The sequence below is a fragment of the Ursus arctos genome, unplaced genomic scaffold, assembly GCF_023065955.2.
Source record: "Ursus arctos isolate Adak ecotype North America unplaced genomic scaffold, UrsArc2.0 scaffold_18, whole genome shotgun sequence".
NCBI lineage: Eukaryota > Metazoa > Chordata > Mammalia > Carnivora > Ursidae > Ursus > Ursus arctos.
In genome coordinates, this window is record NW_026622852.1 from 13,207,678 (window position 1) to 13,229,353 (window position 21,676).

A 21,676-nucleotide genomic window follows, 5' to 3' on the forward strand; every position below is an offset into this window, starting at 1 on the left:
TCATGCGTGGAAATTCCAACTTCCACCGTGGGAACGAAACTTCTCTTCCAGAGTCCTGCATCCCGCCCGGCATTCTCCTCAATGACTTTGAGAGACTTAGCGTCACTTTCCCCGTCTTTGATAAAGCCGAGAGGAGCAGCCGCCACCTGCCTGAGGCCAAGGCAATAAACCTACTCCACAGAGAGTCTGAGCCCCGCAAGAAGGGGTGCAAAGCACCGCTCAGGGCTCTTTCCTCCCAGCTCGGTTTCGGCTGCGGACCCGCAGAGCGGAGGAGGAGGAGGGGCTCCAACCGAATAGCGCTGGGACCTCGAGCCCCGCGGGGGTCGCCGCGGGAGGTGGGGGGAGGGGATCAGTGGCCGCGCGGGCTCGGCCCTCCCCGGGGGCGGGGCTCTAAGTCTGCCCCGCCCCCGCGCCTCCCTTCCCCACCCCTCCCCCACGTCCTTTTCCACCCGCCCCCGCAGTAGGAAAGGGAGAGGGAGGGGGAAAAGGAAAGTGCTGCTCTGTGGAAAGGGGCGGAAGGAGGGGGAGAAAAAAAAGAAAAGGGAACAGAAACATGGCCGTCAGCTGTCGGAGCGGTAGTGCAGCGGGCAGCTCCTAGGCGACCCGCCGCCCGCACGGCCGGATTCGAGAGAGCACAGGCGCCCGCGCGGGCTCGCGTTCCCGGCCGTTATCGCTGCATGCGGCGCCCCTCGAGACCAAGCCCCTGAGGCGGCGCAGGCGCAGATCGGACCGTGGCGGCGGTGGCGGCCGCGAGAGCAAGTCCCCCGCCCGGCTGTGCTGAGGGCGCGCAGGCCGCGAAGCCGGAGCTTTCATGCCCCAGGAAGGGGCTGTGTCTGGGTGGCACTGAAGGTGGAGCAGGCGGCAGGTGAGTCTGCGGTGGAGGGCCTTTCGCGGAGGAACCCTGCGCCGCGCCGCCGCCGGGCCCGCGCTCCCGGGCTGCGAGGGCGCCGGGCAGGTAGCCACTCGGAAGGCTGAGTTCCTCTGGCTCGCCTGCGGGGGGTCGCCAAGGAGGCGGAAAGTGGCCGGGGCTGGCGTTCCCGGCCTAGCTTCTCCGCGGTTTCCGGGGGCGGGGAGTCCCCGGAGCCTGCGGGGAGTAATGATGGGGGAGAGGCCGCGCCAGGACTGGCCTCCCCGCGCTGTCCGCCCCGGCTGCTGAGAGCCACTTGCCAGGACGCGCGAGGGGTCTGGGCCCCGGGGACCTCCTGCGCGACGGATGTCTGGGAGGGGGTTGGGCGGGGAGGGGGCGGGGATTGGGTTAGAGTGGGTGGAGAGCGAGGGCTGGGGTCTGGAGCGAAGGGTCCAGAGACCGCGAGGGGAGACCTGGGGGCCCGGGCGACCCGGGCAGGTGTCGCAGGTGAATTGAGGACATGTCCTCCTCTGCCTTATCGTAGCTGATCCTCAGGGCTTCCTTGTGGGAGATGACTTTTCGGAAGGCTGGTTCCATTAAACTCCGAGTGACTAAACACAAATAAAACCAACTAATGAGTCCCAAGTGCTGACTTGTGTAGAGAGCTGTAACTTTTCTGCACTGAGGATGCTGTCCTGTCTTTTTTTCTTTTGCTGCTTCATGGACCTTTTTCCCTTCCGTCGCGTCAGAACAAATAGGGAATGACCCAGTTTTTAAAGAGTACCGCCGTCCCATCCCTTTTTGCGTTCGTTTCACACGGAAAAATTTAGGCCAGTTACCGAAGTTACTTGTGCAAATACGAGGGTAAGTGTCATCTCCAGTAACGAACGAACCCTCAGCTGACTTTGTGTTTTTTGCCTAGGAGAGATTGTCAAGCATTGTTACTTGGGAATTTGATTTACTGAGACTGCTTGATTGTGTACAAACTCGTGTTAAGTCTTTTTCCCTAGACCGCGATTTACGGTAGGAGTAGGTGTTCCCTTCCGGTCTTCCGGTTTAGAAGGTGAAGGGTATGGTGAGACAGGGAAGCGTATTAGCACTAAGACGCCAAGTTTTTAATGAATTCTTGATTTGAGGTGAGCGTGTGTATTAAGCTATCCGAAATGAAGAGCATAGTTTATGATGTTCTGTGTACACATACGAGCAAAATCGGTATCAAAAGGAAAACTGTGAGCGTTAAATGTCAGTTCTTGCTCAGTTATAACCCTTAAAAAAACCCTTTTTATTTTCTGCCCTGTTCTTTGCATTACTGTTAAAAAGTTGGTAAACTGTCGTCTTGCTTTGAGATTGGGGACTCAGAAATGAATTTAGATTTCTATTCATGAGGGTGATCTGCGTCGTATAGACTTGCTTTGACTTGCTTTGACTCGAAATGGCAAACTCAGTCCACACTTTGCACTGCATTGGTATCTCGTGTGGCCATTTTGCAAAATAGTTGATCTTTTGTATTACTGATTTTAGTGAACCGGTAACGTGCTAGTTGACTTTGGCCATCCATAGTACCTCACTTAGTGCACTACTGTTTCAGTCTTGTTAATTTGGATAATAGAAAAGCAATGATGCTAGAAATGTTGAAGTCGTATATTGGAGTAATTTACTCTTGTATAATTTGTAAATGAGTGCATCCTGTCGTTGAAAGTAAACATAGTATTTTGTAGTATAAACTTGAGTTTTCAGCTGAAGAAATTGGCAGTAGAGCTGGTGTGTGGAGACTGTTCTTAAAACGCAAATGTTTTAAATTACAAGGAGCTGCAGTGATGTGTAGGCTGTGACAATTCGTGGTGCCAGACTTGGAAGGTTATTTGGTTGAGGTGCTCTCTATAAAGGAACATGTTAAGTATCTTCAGTAAACGCTAATTTGTAGCTATACACAAGAGATTTTTCATGATAAAGATACATAAAGGCACCTTTGCTCTTTATATATCTTCCAGTTAGGACCAAAACATCTCATATTTTCTTTGGATTTTCCTGCCAAGACAATTACTGATTTTGTATTGGCTTTGCTGCTTAGTTTGAACGTTAGTCTTACCCTTGCAACTTAAGTACAGGTTGTAAAGAAAGAAAAAGAAAGCTGCTGAGTCAGAGGCAGGTTGTTTCATTTGGTCTTTCTGATTTGCAGAAGGGAATTTCTGTTAGAATTTCAATTTCCAATATAATATGCTTGCTGAAACTTAGATAGTAAGGGCAAATAAGCTTTCCTAATACACGAATTAAAATTTTATCTTCTGTCAGCTGGTGCCACGAGTTTTATCTCCTCTTTCATATTGTCAATTTGATAGACCTGTAGTGAGTGGAATGCCTTGTTGGGATTGGAGATTGCTTTGTAAGGGTTAAAAGTTGGGGAAAGTTGTACATGGTACAGCTGGTGTAAAGGTGTAGTTTAGCATCAGATTGTAGGAAATTCCAAAATCAGATAGGTTTATTATTTGAAATTTAAAACAGTATTTTTGGGGGAAGAAATTAGGTAGCTTATAAACTTAAAATATTTTTCTACTTATGTCAGTACATAATACATATAAGTAACTGTGATAGAGCTTAATGTGCTACTTGAAAACTTTTTACTGGAAAAGAGTATAACATGATTAAAGGAAATTCAAAAGGAAAAAATTTAATACTCATCTATCTTACATTTTTCTGTATTCTACTTGTATAATATATTAATTAGTATAATATACTAATCCTATCCATACTTGTATATAATTCTGTGGTTAATATTCATATAATTGTTTTTTTTAAAGATTATTTATTTATTTGAGATAGGGAGCGTGCGTGTGCATGGGGGGGAGGGGCAGGGCGGGAGGGAGAAGCAGACTCTCCGCTGAGCTGGGGGCCCCTCGGGGCTGGATCCCAGGACCCTGAGATCATGGCCTGGGCCAAAGGGAGACCCTTAACCGACTGAGCCACCCAGGTGCCCCATATATAATTGTCTTTTTTAAAAAAAGATTTATTTTAGAGAGAGGGCGTGTGGGTGGTGGAGGGCAGAGGGAGATGGAGAAAATCTCAAGCAGAATCTCTGCAGACTCCATGGTCTTGGGGCTTGGTGTCACCACCCGGAGATCATGCCCTGAGCTGAAATCCAGAGCCTGCTGCTTAACTGACTGAGCCATCTAGGCGTCCCATATAATTGTCTTTTTAAGCATAACATGTTTTCCTTGGTGATGCATATTACTGTTATTTTATGGTTTTATAATAGTCCAAAGTTTTACTGTTTCACAGTGGATTTAACTATTTTTTCTGCCTTTTAACATTTTAGTATTTCACTTTATTACTCTTAAAATAATGTGATAATGAAATCATTTTGGTAATATGATGGTCGAAGCCAAATTACTTTTTAAATTTTTGAAAAAGTAAACATTCTTTAAGTGGTTTTGTTAGCAGTGGGTTATTAGGGCCCCTATAATATAGTATTTAATTGAGAACAGAATTAAAGAAAGATGAAAAACTGTAGATATGTCTGTATGACTTGAATTCATTGAGTAGGTATCAAAATATAAATTCATAATTCTCCCTGTTACTGATTTGCTGCATGTTTCTATATTTACTAATTTTACTTTTAAAATACAATAAGTAATATTCTTATAGGAATTCTTAATTCTTAAACTAATATTGTGGGGCATAAATGTTTCTCAGTATACCGTATTTCAACCAGACCTAATGTTTACAAATCTAGATTTATATAATCTTTTGACTTACAGAAGAATAATTTTATAGGATTTTAAAAGTCTTTGAGTTATTTTAAAGGATTCCTTGAACCTTGTTTTTTATTGTGTATATACAGTTTATATGTATCTTGATTTAGGGAAGCTTAGATCCTAAAAGCATAAATGTTATTAGTCTCTTTTTAATTATAGAAAAAAGAATGTATTAAATAGGTACTGTGCAATCAGCTAGGGATAAAAAGATGAGTAACCTACAGTCTGAATATTAAAGTCTAGTAGGATAAACAGTCTTACAAATATGCATCACAACTACAACATGACAAATGTAGAATAGAGTAAACTTCTCTATAGGAGCAGAGAGAAGTCCCTAACTATTTTTAGTGTGGATTGGAGGTAGTGAATTTACATAGAAGGAGACATTTGATTTAAAACTCAAAAGAATGATATGAAAAGGTACAGAGTAGTGAAAATGGTGGATTTCATTACAATGCAGGTAATGTAGTGTAGGTGCAGGTAGTTCTGGAGGGAAGGAGGGTCTAAGCTGGAGGGGAGAGCAGGGGCGATGTCATGAAGGGTCTTAAAAGCCAAATAAGAAATTAAGACCAAACATTGTGGGGAACGGGAAACCATATAATGATTTTAGGCTGTTAAATATCTTTGGCTCAGTTGCGAAGGATGGATGTGGGAAAGCGGCTTGAGTGAGGCTGCGGGTTCATCAGGAGATCTTGAAGGCATCCAAGGGAGACTTGAGATCAGCAGTGGTAGGGATGGAAAAAAATGAATAGAATTGAGAACTATTATGTGATACAAACATTTTTCTGTGGCTCAAAAGCCTTGTCTCTGTTCTTATCTTCTCCTTGTCCAGTGTGCACCTGTCACACCAACCAACTTTCAGATTTTTTCTCTTAGAGCCCTTGCATATACTGTTCCATTTACATGTTAGTTTTTCTGAGCCAGCTTTCCTGATCACGCTGTCTAGTTAGGGAGATCAGTTAGTATCAGACCACCTAGTTATTTTATTCTGTAGAATTTCTTTTCTTACTTTCCTTCCTCCCTTCATATCTCTTCCCCTTACCAATTTGGTGGTTATATGCGATCTGGCTCCTTTTTATTTTTTGTAAGTGTGGGTCTGTTTCTGGTCTCTCTTTTTCTGTTCCATTGGTCTATATTCTTACACCAGTAGTATATTGTGTTTATTACTATTTCTATATAGCAAACCTTGCAGTCAGGTAGTGTATGTCCTTCAACATTGTCTTTTTTCAACATTGCTTGGGTTATTTTAGATCTTTAGCATTTCATGTAAACTATAGACAATGCTTGTCAGTTTTTACAAAAAGCCTGATGAGAATTGACATCTTACTAATATTGAGTCTTCTGATACTTTAATGTGGTTTATTGCTCCATTTATTTAGGTCCCTTTAGTTTTTCTTGGTAGCATTTTTGTAATTTTTCTTTTGTAGGTCTTGTATATATTTTGTTCATTTTATCCTTAAGTGTTGCATGTTTTTTGAGGCTTTCTGTTGTCAGTGATACTGTATTTTAATTTTTGTTGATAGTGTAAAAAATACAGTTGATTCTCTTGTATATGCTGTTTTGTATTCTGTTATCTTACTAAATTCACTGTTTACTTATAAGAGTTTTTAAGTAGATTCCTTAGGATTTTCTTCATACACAATCATGTCCTCAGAGAAAGCCATTTTTGCTTCTTCATTTCTAATCAGTATGCCTTTTTTTTGAGGCTAGATTAATGCTATTCACTAAAAATACAGTGTAATTAAAAATTTTCTGGTAGCCCCACAATAAGAGGCAACAATAAGTCATTAAATGTAATATATTTTTTACTCCACTACCTCCAACATATTATTTACATGTATAGCAGTTTCCCCAGCACTGCCATGACAAATTACCACAAACCATGTAGTCTAAAACAACAGAAATTAATTAATCTCAGTTCTGGAAACTAGAGGTCTGAAATCAAGGTGTCGGCAGGGACTTGCTCCCTCCGAAGGCCCTAGGAAAGTTTCCTTCCTTGCCTCTTCCTGTTTTTGGTGGTTGCTGGCAATCCTTAGATATAGGGCTGTTTAGATTTTCTGTTTCTTTTTGTGTCAGTTTTGGTAACTTGTGTTTTTTAAAAATTTTGTCCATTTCAAATAAGTTGTTGGAATTATTGTTGTGAAAGTATTTATAATATTCCCTTGTTATTTACCAATATGCCTTCTTTCATTCCTCATATTGGTAATTTCACCTCTTGCTTTTTTCTTGATTAAGAGATATTGGGTTCTATTGCTATTGCTTGTCCATTTTCAATTTTATTGATTTCTGCTCTTTTATATTTTTGTCTACTTTTGGTTTAATTTGCTTTTTTTTTCATAGCTTCTTTAGGTGAACCCTTATATCACTGAGTTAAAAACTTTCCTCTTTTCTAATATAAGTGCTTAAAGCTATAAATTCTCTTCTAAACATTACTTTAGCTGCATTTCACAAATTAATTTCCTTACTTTCAGCTCAGAATATTTGCTAATTTCTCTTGCGAATTTTTTCTTTGATGGATTATTTGGAAGAGGGTTGTTTAATTTCTAAATACTTGAGGAATTTTATAAGATGTCTTTCTATTACTGATTCCAAGTTTAATTCCATTGTGGTCAGAGAACGTGTTGTGTCTGATTTATATTCTTTTAAATTTATCCCAGCTTTATTTATTGGCCAGCATCTTGTTTATCTAGGTGAATGTTCTATGTGCACTTGAAAAGAATGTGTATTTTGCTGTTGTTAGGTGGAGTATTCTATAAATAACAGTTATATCAAGTTGATAGTGTTCTTCAAATTTTATGTATCTTTACGGATTTTCTGTGTACTTGTTCTGTGAGGAGTGTTGGACTTTCTTTAATTGTGGATCTGTTTATTTCTCCTTTCAGTTCTGTCAGTTTGCATATGAAAAGATGCTCAACATGACCCATTATCAGGGAAAAAGAAATCAAAACTACGATCAGATACTACCTCACATCTGTCAGAATGGCTAAAATTTAACACAGGAAACAACAGATGTCAGCGAGGATGCAGAGAAAGAGGACCCCTCTTACCCTGTTGGTGGGAATGCAAAATGTGCAGCCACTCTGGAAAACAGTATGGAGGGTCCTCAGAAAGTTAAAAATAGAACTGCCTTATAATGCCCGGCAATTGCACTACTGGGTGTTTATTCAAAGGATACAAAAATAGTGATTTGAAGGGGCACATGCACCTTGATGTTTATAGCAGCATTATCAACAATAGCCACATTATGGAAAGAGCCCAAATGTCCCTTGATTGATGAATGGATAAAGAAGAGGTGGTGTGTGTGTGTGTGTGTGTATAGGTAAATATATATATATATACACACACAGATATATATATATATATAATGGAATATTACTCAGCCATCAAAAAGAATGAAATCTTGTGATTTGCAATGAAATGGATGGAGCTAGAGTGTATTATGATAAGCGAAATAAGTCAGAGAAAGACATACCATATGATTTCACTCATATGTGGGATTTAAGAAACAAAATAGATGAACATAGGGGAAAGGAAAAAAAAGAGAGGAAGAGGCAAAACATCAGAGACTCTGAACTGTAGGAGACAAACTGAAGGGGATGTGGGCCGAAGGATGGGCTAAATAGGTAATAAGTATTAAGGAGGGGACTTGCTATGATGAGCACTGGGTGTTATTTGTAAGTAATGAATCACTAAATTCTACTCCTGTAACTAATATTACTATATGTTAAGTAAGATTTAAGTAAAAACTTAAAATATTAAAAAAAAACACACACACAAAAAACCCCCGATTCTATCAGTTTGTGTTCCATATGCTTTGAGGCTCTTGTTGAATGTATACACTTTTAGGATAGTTAGGCTGGATGAATGAATTTTATTATGAGATGTTTCTCTTTATCTCTGTTCTGAAGTCCTCCTTTGCCTATTGTTAATATGGCCACTCGGGATGCCTGGGTGGCACAGTCAGTTAAGCGACCAACTCTTGGTTTTGGCTCAGGTTGTTATCTCAGGGTCATGAGATCGAGCCCTGCATCAGGATCCACGCTCTGTGTGGAGTCTGCTTGAGATTTTTGTCTCCCTCTCCCCCTCCTATTTGTGCTCTTTCCCTCTCTCTGCCTCTCAAATAAATAAATCTTTAAAAAAAATATGACCACTCATGCTTCTTAAAATATTAAATGTTTTTGCATGCTTGCACTTTTTTAGAAAGTGGACTTTATTTATTTATTTATTTAAGATTTTTTATTTATTTGAGAGAGAGAGCTCATGCAGCCACTCTGGAAAACAGTATGGATGTTCCTCAGAAAGTTAAAAATAGGACTGCCTTATGACCTGGCAATTGCACTACTGGGTGTTTATTCAAAGGATACAAAAAATAGTGATTTGAAGGGGCAGGGGGTTGGAGCAGAGGCAGAGGGAAAAGCAGACTCCCCACTGAGCCAGGATCCCGCCTGATGTGAGGCTCAATCCCAGGACCCTGAGATCATGACCTGAGCTGAAGACAGATGCTTAACCGACTGAGCCACCCAGGGGTACCTAGACTTTATTTTTTAGAACAGTTTTAGATTTACAGAAAAGTTGAGAAGGTAGTACAGAGAGTTTTCTATACCTTGGACCCAGTTTCTCCTATTACTAACTAATCTTATTGATCACTATGGTACATTTGTTACAATTAATGAACTAATGTTAATATATTATTATTAATTGAGGTCTATAGTTTATTCAGATTTCCTTAGTTTTTACCTAATGTACTTTTTCTGTTCCAGGATCTTATCTAGACACACCATTACATTGAGTTGTCATGTGTGCTTAGGCTACCTTTGTGTATAACAGTTTCTTAGACATCCTTGTTGTTCATGACCATGGCAGTTTAGAGGAGTACTGGTCAGGCATTTTTTAGGATGTTCCTCTAGTGGAATTTTTCTGATGTTTTCCTTAGGATTAGAGAAGGGTTATGAGTTGTTGTGAGGAAGATCGAGCACAGAGGTAAATTGCCATTTTAATCACATGTTAAGGATGCCTGCTATCAGCATGATTTATGATTCTGATGTTGATCTTGATTACCTGGTCAAAGTAGTGCTTGTTAGGTTTCTCTACTGTAAAGTTAGTCCCCTCTTCTTCCTTTCCATTGCGTGCTCCTTGGAAGGAAGTCACTATGCTCATTTTACACCTAAGGATTAGGGAGTAACATTCCTTGAGAGCAGAGTATCTGCATAAGTTATTTGAAATTGTTTTGCATGGGAGATTTGCCTGTTTTCCTTAATGTATTACTTTATTCATGTCATTGATTTATATCAGAATGGACTTACGGATATTTATTTTATACTTTCAGTTATAATCCAGTACTACTTTATTTGCTCAAATTGTTACAGTTATTGTTTTTGGCTATTGGGAGCTCTTTCAGTTGGCTCCTGTGCTCCTTTGACATAAAACTCTCAGTGTGGGTTTATACTCTCAGTGTTTATTTTTTGAGCACTTACTTTCTGGCACTAAAAAATGCTCCAGGCTCGTTTTGTGTATTTTCTGTTCCAGTCCTAGACTCAGCCATTTCTTCAAGATATATCGGTTCTTTTGATTGGAGAATAGTGTTATAAACCAAGATCTTGGGGTGGTAGGTGTGCTGATTGCTATTGGGGTGTCATTGCTTCTAGGCCTTCTCAGCTGATTGAGCAAGGAAATATACTTGTGTATATTAACCCATTCTACACATATATTTATAAGTCTATATGTCACCATCCGTATTTATATTAAGCTAAATACGAGTTTATACTGAGTCTCTAATCCATTACTAATGGATTATCATAGTTTTCTCCCCTTACTTTTCTGTAGATTCCTGCTTTGACAGTGAGAAACCTGGCTCTGCTGTCCATCATCTACTAATGTAATTGTTCAGTTCCAGTACACATATATAGCAGTATTGGAATTGTTAACTCATACTCCTGTGGGAAGCAATTTTATCAACGAGAGTGCCTGTTGGCAGTTCCTTTTGCCTTTAGTTTTAAAGACTCCACTCATTTCTAAAGTTACTTTGGTCAGTATCTTTTTCCTCCAACTCCCTTCAGTGAGTTTGTTTTATACATTTGTAATAGAGTTATGTTCTCTTGACCTACTCCACATTGCTTTGGGGGGATCCCCTGACCCCCTCAATGGTTTTTAAAATTTTTGCCTACATTAAAGCTCACTTTCTATGCTTTAAAGTTCTATGAATTTTGACAAATGAATAATGTCATGTATCCACCATTATAGTGTTGTATTGAATAGTTTTACCTCCATAAAAATCCCCTGTACTCCAACTCTAGAATCCCTTTTGCCTTACTTTAAAGCTTTGGAAACTGCTATCTCTTTTTACTGTTTCTGTAGTTTTGCTTTTTCTGAAATGTTATATAGATGAAATCATATAGCAGTTAGTCTTTTCATATTAGCACCTTTCGTTTTGCAATGTGCATTTAAGGTTCCTTCATGGTTTTTTACGGCTATAAAGCTATAAAGCTCACTGCTTTTTATCACTGAATCATCCATTGTATGAATGTATCACAGTCTGTTTATCCATTCACCTATTGAATGACATCTTCCTTGCCTCCAGTTTTTGGTGATTATGAATACAGCTGCTATAAACATTGTATGTAGGTTTTGCATAGACAAAAGTTTTCAAATGAATTTGGATAAATACCTAGGAGCATGATCGCTGGGTCATATAGTAAGATTACGTGTAGCTTTGTAAGAACTGTTACGCTGTCTTCTCAAGTGGCTGTTCCACTTTGCATACCCATCAGCAATGAATTTCCTGTTCTGTATCCTCATCAGTTTTTGGTATTATCAGGTTTTTTTTTTTTTTTTAAAGATTTTATTTATTTATTTGACAGAGAGAGAGGCAGCGGGAGAGGGAACACAAGCAGGGGGAGTGGGAGAGGAAGAAGCAGGCTTCCCACTGAGCAGGGAGCCTGATGTGGGGCTCAATTCCAGGACTCTGGGATCACAACCTGAGCTGAAGGCAGACGCCTAATGACTGAGCCACCCAGACACCCCAGGTTTTCTTTTTTTAAAATTTTAGCCATTCTAATAGATGTGTATTGGTGTCTCTTTTCAATTTGCATTTCTCTAATGACACTGAGCATTTTTCCATATACATATTTGTCATGTGTAGATTGTCGTCTTTGTTGAGGTATATGTTCAAATCTTTTCTCTATTTCTTTTTTGTTTATTGGGTTGTTTGTTTTCTTACCGTTTAGTTTTCTGTATATTTAGTATACCTGTCCTTTATCAGGTATGTGTTTTGCAAATATTTTTTCACACTCTGTAGCTTGTCATTTCATTCTTTTCACAGTGTCTTTCATAGAACAGAAGTTTTTAATAGAGTCTACCTTATTTTTTACTTCATGGATTATGGTTTTTGTATCTGAAAACTCATCGCCAAACCCAAGATCACATGTATTTTCTCCTAAATTTTCTTTTTTTTTTTTTTTTTTTTAAGATTTTATCTATCTGACAGAGAGAGAGACAGCTAGTGAGAGAGGGAACTCAAGCAGGGGGAGTGGGAGAGGAAGAGAGAGGCTCATAGCGGAGGAGCCCGATGTGGGGCTCGATCCCAGAACTCCGGGATCACGCCCCGAGCCGAATGCAGATGCTTAACCGCTGTGCCACCCAGGTGCCCCCTCCTACATTTTCTTCTGGAAGTTTATAGTGTTGCATTTTATATTTAGGTCTATGATCCATTTTAAATTACTTTTTGTAGAAGGTGTAAGATCTCAGTCTAAATTTTTTTTTTTTTTGCAAGTGGAGATACAGTTTTCTACCACTATTGGTTGAAAGACTACTTTCTCCATTGAATTGCCTTTGCTCCTTTGTCAGAGGTCAGTCATCCTTTAACTTTTAACACATTTATGTCTCTCTATTTAAAACGTGTTTCCTAGAGATAGCTTAGAGTTGAGTCTTATTTTATTTCTTTTATCTAGTCCAGTAAGTTCTTTTAATAGGAGTCTTTAGACCACTTAAAATTTAAAAAATCAGTTTTATTGGGGCGCCTGGGTGGCACAGCGGTTAAGCGTCTGCCTTCAGCTCAGGGCGTGATCCCGGCGTTACGGGATCGAGCCCCACATCAGGCTCCTCCGCTATGAGCCTGCTTCTTCCTCTCCCACTCCCCCTGCTTGTGTTCCCTCTCTCGCTGGCTGTCTCTATCTCTATCAAATAAATAAATAAAATCTTAAAAAAAGAATAAAATCAGTTTTATTGAGTTCTAACTTACACATCATAAAATTCACCCATTAAAAGGGTACAATTCAGTGGTTCTTAGTACTATTTACAGAATTTTCCTGCCATCAGTGTAATCTCATTTAGTGCATTTTCATCACCACAGAAAGAAACCTTGTGTCCATTGCAGTCACTGTCTTACCCCCCACTTGCCCACCGCAGCCCTAGGCAACCACTATTTTCTGTCCCTAAAGATTTGCCTATTCTGGATATTTCATAAAATGAAATCATACAGTATGTAATCTTTTGCAGCTAGCTTTCATTTACGATAAGGTTCTTGAGGTTCATTCCTGTTGTATAAGAAATTCATTCCTTTTTTTTAAATTGTGGCAAAATTCACATAAAATTTACTATTTTAACTGGGTGGGGGATGGGCAAAATAGATGAGGGGGAATGAAAGATACAGGCTACCAATTATGGAATGTATAAGTCATGGGGTGAAGGTACACAGCATAGGGAATATAGTCAGTGGTATTGTAATAGCATTGTGTGGTGATAGATAATAGGTATGTGGTGATCATAACATAATGTGTAGACTTGTGGAATCACTGTGTTGTACACCTGAAAATAATGTAATGTTGTGTGTTAACTATACTTCAGTTAAAAAAAAGTGAAAAAAGCTCACCATTTTAACAATTTAAAAATGCCCAATTCAGTGGCATTTAGTACAGTCACAGTGTTACACAATCATCAACCACTATCTAGTTCCAGAATATTTTCATCACCCCAAAAGGAAACTCCTTTCCCTTTAAGCAGTCACTCCCCATATCCCCCCTACCCCCCAGGCCCTGGCAACCACTAGTCTGCTTGCTTTTTCTATGGTTTTGCCTATTCTGGATATTTCCTATAGATGAAATTGTGCAGTATGTGACTTTTTAAAAAATTGAGGCAAAGTTGATATAAAACATATTAGTTTCAGGTGTATAGCATAGTAATTCGATTTTTGTATACATTACAAAGCGTAGTCTGGGGGCACTTGGGTGGCTCAGTCTGTTGGGTGGCTGCCTTTGGCTCTGGTCCTGATCTTAGGGTCCTGGGATTAAGCCCCATATCGGGCTCCCTGCTCAGTAGGGAGCCACATCTCCCTCTCCCTCTGCTGCTCTGCTCTGCTTGTGCTCTCTAGCTCATGCTCTCTCTCAAATAAATGAATAAAATCTTTAAAAAAATGCACAAAAAACCCCCAAAGTATAGTCTAGTTATCATCTGTTACCATGCAATTGACGCTCTTGACCCATTTCACCCACCGTGAATCCCTTTCCCTTATGGTAATGACTGATCTTTTCTCTATATCTCTTGAGTTTTTTGTTTTTTTTTTTAAAGATTTTATTTATTTATTCGACAGAGATAGAGACAGCCAGCAAGAGAGGGAACACAAGCAGGGGGAGTGGGAGAGGAAGAAGCAGGCTCATAGCGGAGGAGCCTGATGTGGGGCTCGATCCCATAACGCCGGGATCACGCCCTGAGCCGAAGGCAGACGCCCAACCACTGTGCCACCCAGGCGCCCCTCTATATCTCTGAGTTTTGTTTTGTTTTTTAGATTCCACACAGAAGTAAAATCATATAGTGTCTGTCTTTCTGTGTCTGACTTATTTCACTTAGCATAATACCCTCAAGGTCCATCCATGTTGTCACAAATGCAGGATTTCCTTCTTTTTATGGCTGAGTAATATTCCAGTGTGTGTGTGTGTGTGTGTGCGTGCGCGCGCGCACACACACACACATCTTTAGCCATTCATCCATCTGTGGACATTTAAGTTGTTTCCATATCTTGACTATTGTAAATAATGCTGCAGTGAACATAGGGATGAATATATCTTGTGAATTAATTTTTTGTTTTCTTTGGATAAATATCCAGAAGTGGAATAACATGGTGTTTCTGTTTATTTTGGGGAACCTCCATATTGCACCAATTTATATTCCCATTGATAGTGGACAAGTGTTCTTTTTTCCACATTCTTGCCCAACACTTGTTTCTTTTTGATAATTGCTATTCTAACAGGTATAAGGTAATACCTTATTGTGGTTTTGATTTACATTTCCCTGATAATTACTGATGTAGTATCATTAATAGCTGAATGCTTTCTAGGTTCATCCATGTTAGAGCATATATTAGTAGTACTTCATTCCTTTAATGGCTGATAATCTAGTGCATGAAAACCACATTTTGTTTATTGATTCTGACTTGATAGAATCAAGTTGGGTTGTTTCTGCATTTTGGCTATTTTAAGTAGTGCTGCTATGAGTATTTTTTTTTTTTAAAGATTTTATTTATTTATTTGACAGAGATAGAGACAGCCAGCGAGAGAGGGAACACAAGCAGGGGGAGTGGGAGAGGAAGAAGCAGGCTCATAGCGGAGGAGCCTGATGTGGGGCTCGATCCCATAACACCGGGATCACGCCCTGAGCCGAAGGCAGACGCTTAACCGCTGTGCCACCCAGGCGCCCCTGCTATGAGTATTTGTATACTAGTTTTTATAGGGACATATTTTTCATTTGTCATGATAGTGACGTAAATTTAGTGAAATTATTGATAAGGTTGGGTTTGAATCTATTACATTGCTATTTATTTTATTTTATTTTATTTTATTTTATTTTATTTTATTTTTCCTTGCTGTTTTTAATTTGTCCTATCTGTTCTTTTTTTTTTTTTTTTAAGATTTTATTTATTTATTTGACAGAAAGCTTAAGAAGGTGGAGTGGCAGGCAGAAGCAGGCTTCTAGCTGAGCAGAGAGCGTGACATGGGACTCTATCCCAATCATGACCTGAGCTGAAGGCAGACTCTTAACCAACTGAACCACCCAGGAGCCCCTGTTCTTTTTGGATTGAATATATTTTAGTATTCTATTTATCTCTGTATTGTCTTGTTATCTATATGTCTTTTTTTTTTAAGTAGTTGCCTTAGGGCTTATAAATGCATCTTTATAACTCACCACAGTTTATCTTCAAATAGTATTATACTGTGTTATGTATAACCTAGGACTCTTTTTTTTTTTTTAAAGATTTTATTTATTTATTTGACAGAGAGAGACAGCCAGCGAGAGAGGGAACACAAGCAGGGGGAGTGGGAGAGGAAGAAGCAGGCTCCTAGCGGAGAAGCCTGATGTGGGGCTCGATCCCAGAACGCTGGGATCACGCCCTGAGCCGAAGGCAGACGCTTAACAACTGTGCCACCCAGGCGCTCCTCTTTTTTTCTTTTCTTTTTTTTTAAAGATTTAATGTATTTGAGAAAGAGCACGAGCAGGCGGAGGGCAGAGGGAGAGGGATGGGGAGCCCAATATGGGGCTCGATCCCAGGATTCCAAGATCACGACCTGAGCTGAAGTCAGATGCCCACCGACTGAGCCACCCAGGTGCCCCAATGACTTAGGACTCCTAATTAAGTACAATTCTATTCTCTTGCATTCTTCCTCATCATTAAAAACAGAATAATACTAGTTCTACCTTATTGGGTTGTTACGAGTGTGAAATGAGTTAATGCATGTAAGATACTTTGAACATAGCTCATGCTTTTATTTATATTGGGAATAATAGAAGAAAACTTCATTAGAATTTCTGAACTCCAGAGCTTGTTTCTTTTCCTGTCTGCGTCAGCTTCCTACTTCCATGATCACACCCAAGACTATTGGTTCTCAATTCTGGCTGTACATTGCAGTTAACTGAGCAGCTTAAAAATATTTATGGTACTATGCCACCCTCAAATTCTTACTTTATTGGTTTAATAGGTATTTTTTAAAGTGTTCCAGCTGGTTCCATTGTGTAGTTAGTGTGGAAAACCATTACCCTAGACTTTATGACCATAATCTGTCACTGAAAGTATTTTAAGCATCTAACTGATTTTCGTCTCCTCTTTGGCCACCTTATCTACTCTGGTACCCTGTTCTGATATTCTTTAGATTCCATTGAGGTCCAGGCCATTAGCCACATCACTTTTTCACTGTCATCCCCCACGTATAGTAATTTCTTTCTTTATCCAGTTACATTGGTTCAGTGAATAAAAATTTTAATGCCTACAAGTGTTCTGTACCATTTCATGGGATCAAGTTACCAATTCCCTCATTTCTCTCTTCCTTCACTATAATTGAGGTAAGGGGTGCCTGGGTGGCTCAGTCGGTTAAGCTCCAGACTCTTGATTTCAGCTCAGGTCAGGATCTTAGGGTTGTGGGATCTGGCCTTTTGTCGGTTCCGTGCTCAGTGTGGAGTCTGTAGTCTGCTTGGGATTCTCTCTCTCCCTCTCCCTTTGCTCCTTTCTCCGCTCATGTGCTCTCTTTCTTCAAGATTTTATTTATTTATTAGAGAGAGAAAGAGGGAGAAAACACAAGTGGGGAAAGGGGCAGAAGGGGAGGGAGAAGCATACTCCTCACTGAGCGGGAAGCCTGATGCAGGGCTCGATCCCAGGACCTCGAGTTCATGACCTGAGCCACCGAGGCACCCAAAATAAATAAAATCTTTAAAAACAACAACAACCTATAACTGAGGCAAAACTTCAATTCTGATTAATTCATTACTTTGCCAACTCCACTTCCTTGAACCTGAGCAGCTGAGTGTGATTGGAGAAAACAAGAGTGCTGACTGGTCTCACTTTAAATTTATGGCCACAAATATCACTTGTGCCCCCAGCATTACCTCCTCATTTTGCTCTTCCACTTTCACTAAGAAGACCATTTAATCTCTTTTCTTTCCATACTCTTGCCCATATACATATGTACGCCTTACTTTTGCAAAGAGGTCTTCCCTGATTGCACTGTAAAAATAAGTCCTTCTGTTATCACTTTCTTTCCCTCTGTTTTGCTTTATTTTTCTTCATAGTACTTACATTTTCTGAAATTATTTATTTATAAGTTTATACTTGTTTACTGATTATTTCCCAACTATGATGTAAGTTCCATAAAGACAGGGCATTTGGTGTTTTCATTGCTTCAATTCCCAGCATTTAGAGCAATGTCTGAGGCTCGGTAATAGGTCATTAATAAACCAGCAGTGATTGATTAGCAAGCATAAGAGCTCATTCGTATTAGCCACACAACTGTAAAATACTAATGAATAATCTACACAAGACCTGAATGAAAAAGATTATACTTTGCTTAAAAGCTTTTTTTTAAAAAAGACCTGAATGAAATGGAGAGTCATACCATGCTCCTGAGTAGGGAACTTAATATTGTAAAGATGCCCATTCTCCTTAAATAAACTGTGTTTTGAGCAGTTCTAAAAAAGATCTCAGCTCCCACCCCTGTCCTCTCCCCAACCTCCACTGAAACTTGATAAACTTAGATGAATAAGGCTGGAAAGTCTTTAAAAAAAGGGGGTGGTGGTGAAGAGGAGGTTTATCTGCCAGATCAGAAAACATTTAGAGCTATTATAATTACCTATGGGTGATACCAGCTTGAAAATTGGCTAATGAAACAAAACAAAGGTTGGCTTTTATAGGATTATATAAGACATTAGTATATGAGAAAGATGAGAAAAGAATTATTCAGTAAGTTAACCTTTCTGTAATACGTAGAGGACGCTGTTCTAAATTTTATTCTGTAGAGCATTTTTTCTTTTTTTTTTCTGTGTTTTTTTACATTTAAATTCAGTTAACTAACATATAATGTATTATTTGTTTCAGGGGTACAGGTCTGAGATTCATGTCTTATATAATACCCAGTGCTCATTACAACCCATACCATCCCCAGTGTCCATCACCCAGTTATCCCATTCCCCCATCCTCCTCCCCTCCAGCAACCCTCAGTTTGTTTCCTAAGATAAGAGTCTCTTACAGTTTGTCTCCCTCTCTGGGTTCATCTTGTTTCATTTTTTCCTCTCTTCCCCTATGATCCTCTGCCTTGTTTCTTTTCTTTTTTTTTTTTCTTTTTTTTTAAAGATTTTATTTATTTATTCGACAGAGATAGAGACAGCCAGCGAGAGAGGGAACACAAGCAGGGGGAGTGGGAGAGGAAGAAGCAGGCTCATAGCGGAAGAGCCTGATATGGGGCTCGATCCCATAACGCCAGGATCACGCCCTGAGCTGAAGGCAGGCGCTTAACCGCTGTGCCACCCAGGCGCCCTCTCTGCCTTGTTTCTTAAATTCTACATATTAGATTATATGATAATTGTCTTTTTCTGATTGACTTATTTCACTTAGCATAATACCTTCTAGTTCCAACCCTGTTGCTGCAAATGGCAAGATCTCATGTTTTGATGGCTGCATAATATTCCATTGGGTATATATATACACACCCCATCTCCTTTATCCATTCATCTGTCAGTAGACATCTGGGCTCTTCCCATAGTTTGGCTATTGTGGACATGTTGCTATAAACATTGGGGGGCAGGTGCCCCTTTGGATCACTAAATTTATATCTTTGGAGTAAATACCCAGTAGTGCAATTGCTGGATTGTAGGGTAGCTAGCTCTATTTTCAACATTTTGAGGAACCTCCATACAGTTTTCCAGAGTGGCTGCACCAGCTTGCATTCCCACCAACAGTGTAGGAGGGTTCCCCTTTCTCCAGGTCCTTACCAACATCTGTCGTTTCCTGACTTGTTAATTTTAGCCATTCTGACTGGTGTGAGGTAGTATCTCATTGTGGTTTTGATTTGTATTTCCCTGATGCCGAGTGATGTTGAGCACTTTTTCATGTGTCTATTGGCCATTTGGATGTCGTCTTTGTAGAAATGTCTATTCACATCAGAAGGCATGTAATATCAGTTTGACTAATCATTAATGATGTTAATTTTGATTATTTGGCTAAAGTGGTGACCACCAGCTTTCTCTGGTGATACATTTTCTTCTTTTTTTCTTAGAGAGGGTGCGGAAGAGCAGAGATAAAATCTTAAGCAGGCTCTGACAGGGCTTATCCCACAACACCGAGGTCTTTACCTGAGTCGAAATCAAGAGTTGGATTCTTAACCAACTGAGCCACCCACGCACCCTGATACATTTTATTCTCTTGTAATTATTAGTATGTCTGGGAAAAGGCCTTGAGACTGTATAAATATCCTGTATTCAACAGCCTTCTGCCCAGAGATTTTAGCATCTGCTGGTAATTCTTGCTTGAAACTGAATACTGTGATGATTGTAAAATGGTTTTTGATCATTCATTCTATGTTTATTAGTTGGCATTCTGTTGTGAAGAAACTTCTTTCCCTCCCCCTCATTCATTTATTTTATAATATCAGTGTAGACTCAAGGATTAAAAAAAACCAGTGTGTTATAATCTATTATTATCATTCATTTTGATGCTAAAATTATTCCCAGTCTGGTTAGTGGGAGACTCTTCAAGCTAGATCCTGTGTCCTTTTGATAGGACCCCATTAGTCTTTGAGTAGTGTTTTTTTCCTTCTTAAGGTGTTCTAGGTATATCTCATGCCTTTTTTTTTTTTTTTTTAAGTTGGCTCCACACCCAGAATGGAGCCCAGCATGGGGCTTGAACTCAAAACCGTGATATCAAGACCTGGCCGAAATCAAGTTTGACACTTAACGGACAGAGCCACTCAGGCTCCCCTATCTTGTGCTTTTCTTGCCCAGCCTTGGAATTGGTCATTTCTCCAAGGAGGTCTAGTATCCTTTGATGAGGAATGGTTTTAAGAAACAAAGATTTAGGTGCTGAGTATGTTTGTTGCTGGTGGGGCGACACTGTTTTTGGGTTTCCTTTTCAGTAATAGGAGACATACACACATACACTTTTAACAGCTTTATTGATAAATAATTCACATATCACACAATTCACCTATTTAAAGCATATAATCCATTGGTTTTTAGTGTAGTCACAGATTGCTTAGCCATTACCACAATCAATTTTATCACCCCAAAAAAGAAACCCCATGCCCGTTAGAGTCATTCCCCCTTTCCCCCATCCCCCCAATCTAGGCAGCTACAAATCGATTTCTCCTTTTATAGATTGCCTATTTTGGACATTTCGTATAAATGGAACCATACTATATGTGGTATTTTGTGACTGACTTCTTCTTCTTAGTGTCATGTTTTAGGGTTTATCCATGTTTAGCATGTATCAGTACTTAATTCCTCTTTACTGCTGAAGATAGTCCGTTGTATGGATGTACTGCATTTTATTTGTCCCCTCATCTGTTGGTGGACATTTGGGCTATTCCCATTTTTTGTCTAGTATAAATAATGTTGACACACATATTTAAAATTTATTTATTTTTAATTAATTAATTTATTGAGAGAGTGAGAACGAGAGAGATCACAGAGGGAGAGGGAGAAGAGAAGCAGACTCCCCACTGAGGAGGGAGCCCGATGTAGGGCTCGATCCCAGGACCCCGAGATCATGACCCGAGCTGAAGGCAGACGCTCAACTGACTCAGCCACCCAGCACCCCTAAAAATTTTTGTTATTGAATTATTTTAGGTTTACTGAAAAGTTGAAAAGATAGTACAGAGAATTCCTGTATTCCTCTATAGTTAACATCTTACATTACCAAAGACATTTGTCAAAACTAAGACAACATTGTTATATTGCTTTTAACTAAAATCCAGATTTTATTTTAATCTCACTAGTTTTTATGTTAATGTGCTTTTTCTGTTCTATATTCCAGTTCACGGTACCACATTACATTTAGTGCATACGTATTTTAAAATCGTGAGTTCATACTGATGCCTCTAATTCTGTGGCAGTACACATACTCTTAGTTGCCCTCTCCCATCCTGTATTTATCGCTCTCTTTTCTCACAGTAAGAATTCTGGCTTCCAACAATCGTTCAGATATAGAGTATGTACAGAATAATGTTTGAATTGCTGCAGCCATACCACTATGTCTGAGGTTAGGATTTCTTTTTCAGTTCTTTATGTTAAATTGTTTAAATTATCTGCATTAGTTCTATTTTTCATTCCC

The 21,676-nt window shown here is 39.6% G+C and overlaps 1 protein-coding gene across 6 annotated transcripts in view; it reads left to right on the forward strand.

Annotated features, from left to right (window-relative positions):
* Positions 1–747: 747 nt before the first annotated feature.
* The window catches only part of DENND4C (DENN domain containing 4C), a 121,606-nt gene continuing 100,677 nt past the window's right edge, over positions 748–21,676 (forward strand). For 4 of the 6 annotated variants that reach the window (XM_048222943.2, XM_048222945.2, XM_026506463.4 and 1 more), the window contains exon 1: positions 748–865. The gene's annotated coding sequence lies outside the window, so the exon portion shown is untranslated. Of the gene's footprint in view, positions 866–1,329; positions 1,984–20,212; positions 20,378–21,676 lie in introns of those variants that run through there. The other 2 variants (XM_048222944.2, XM_048222942.2) reach the window with 2 other exon arrangements.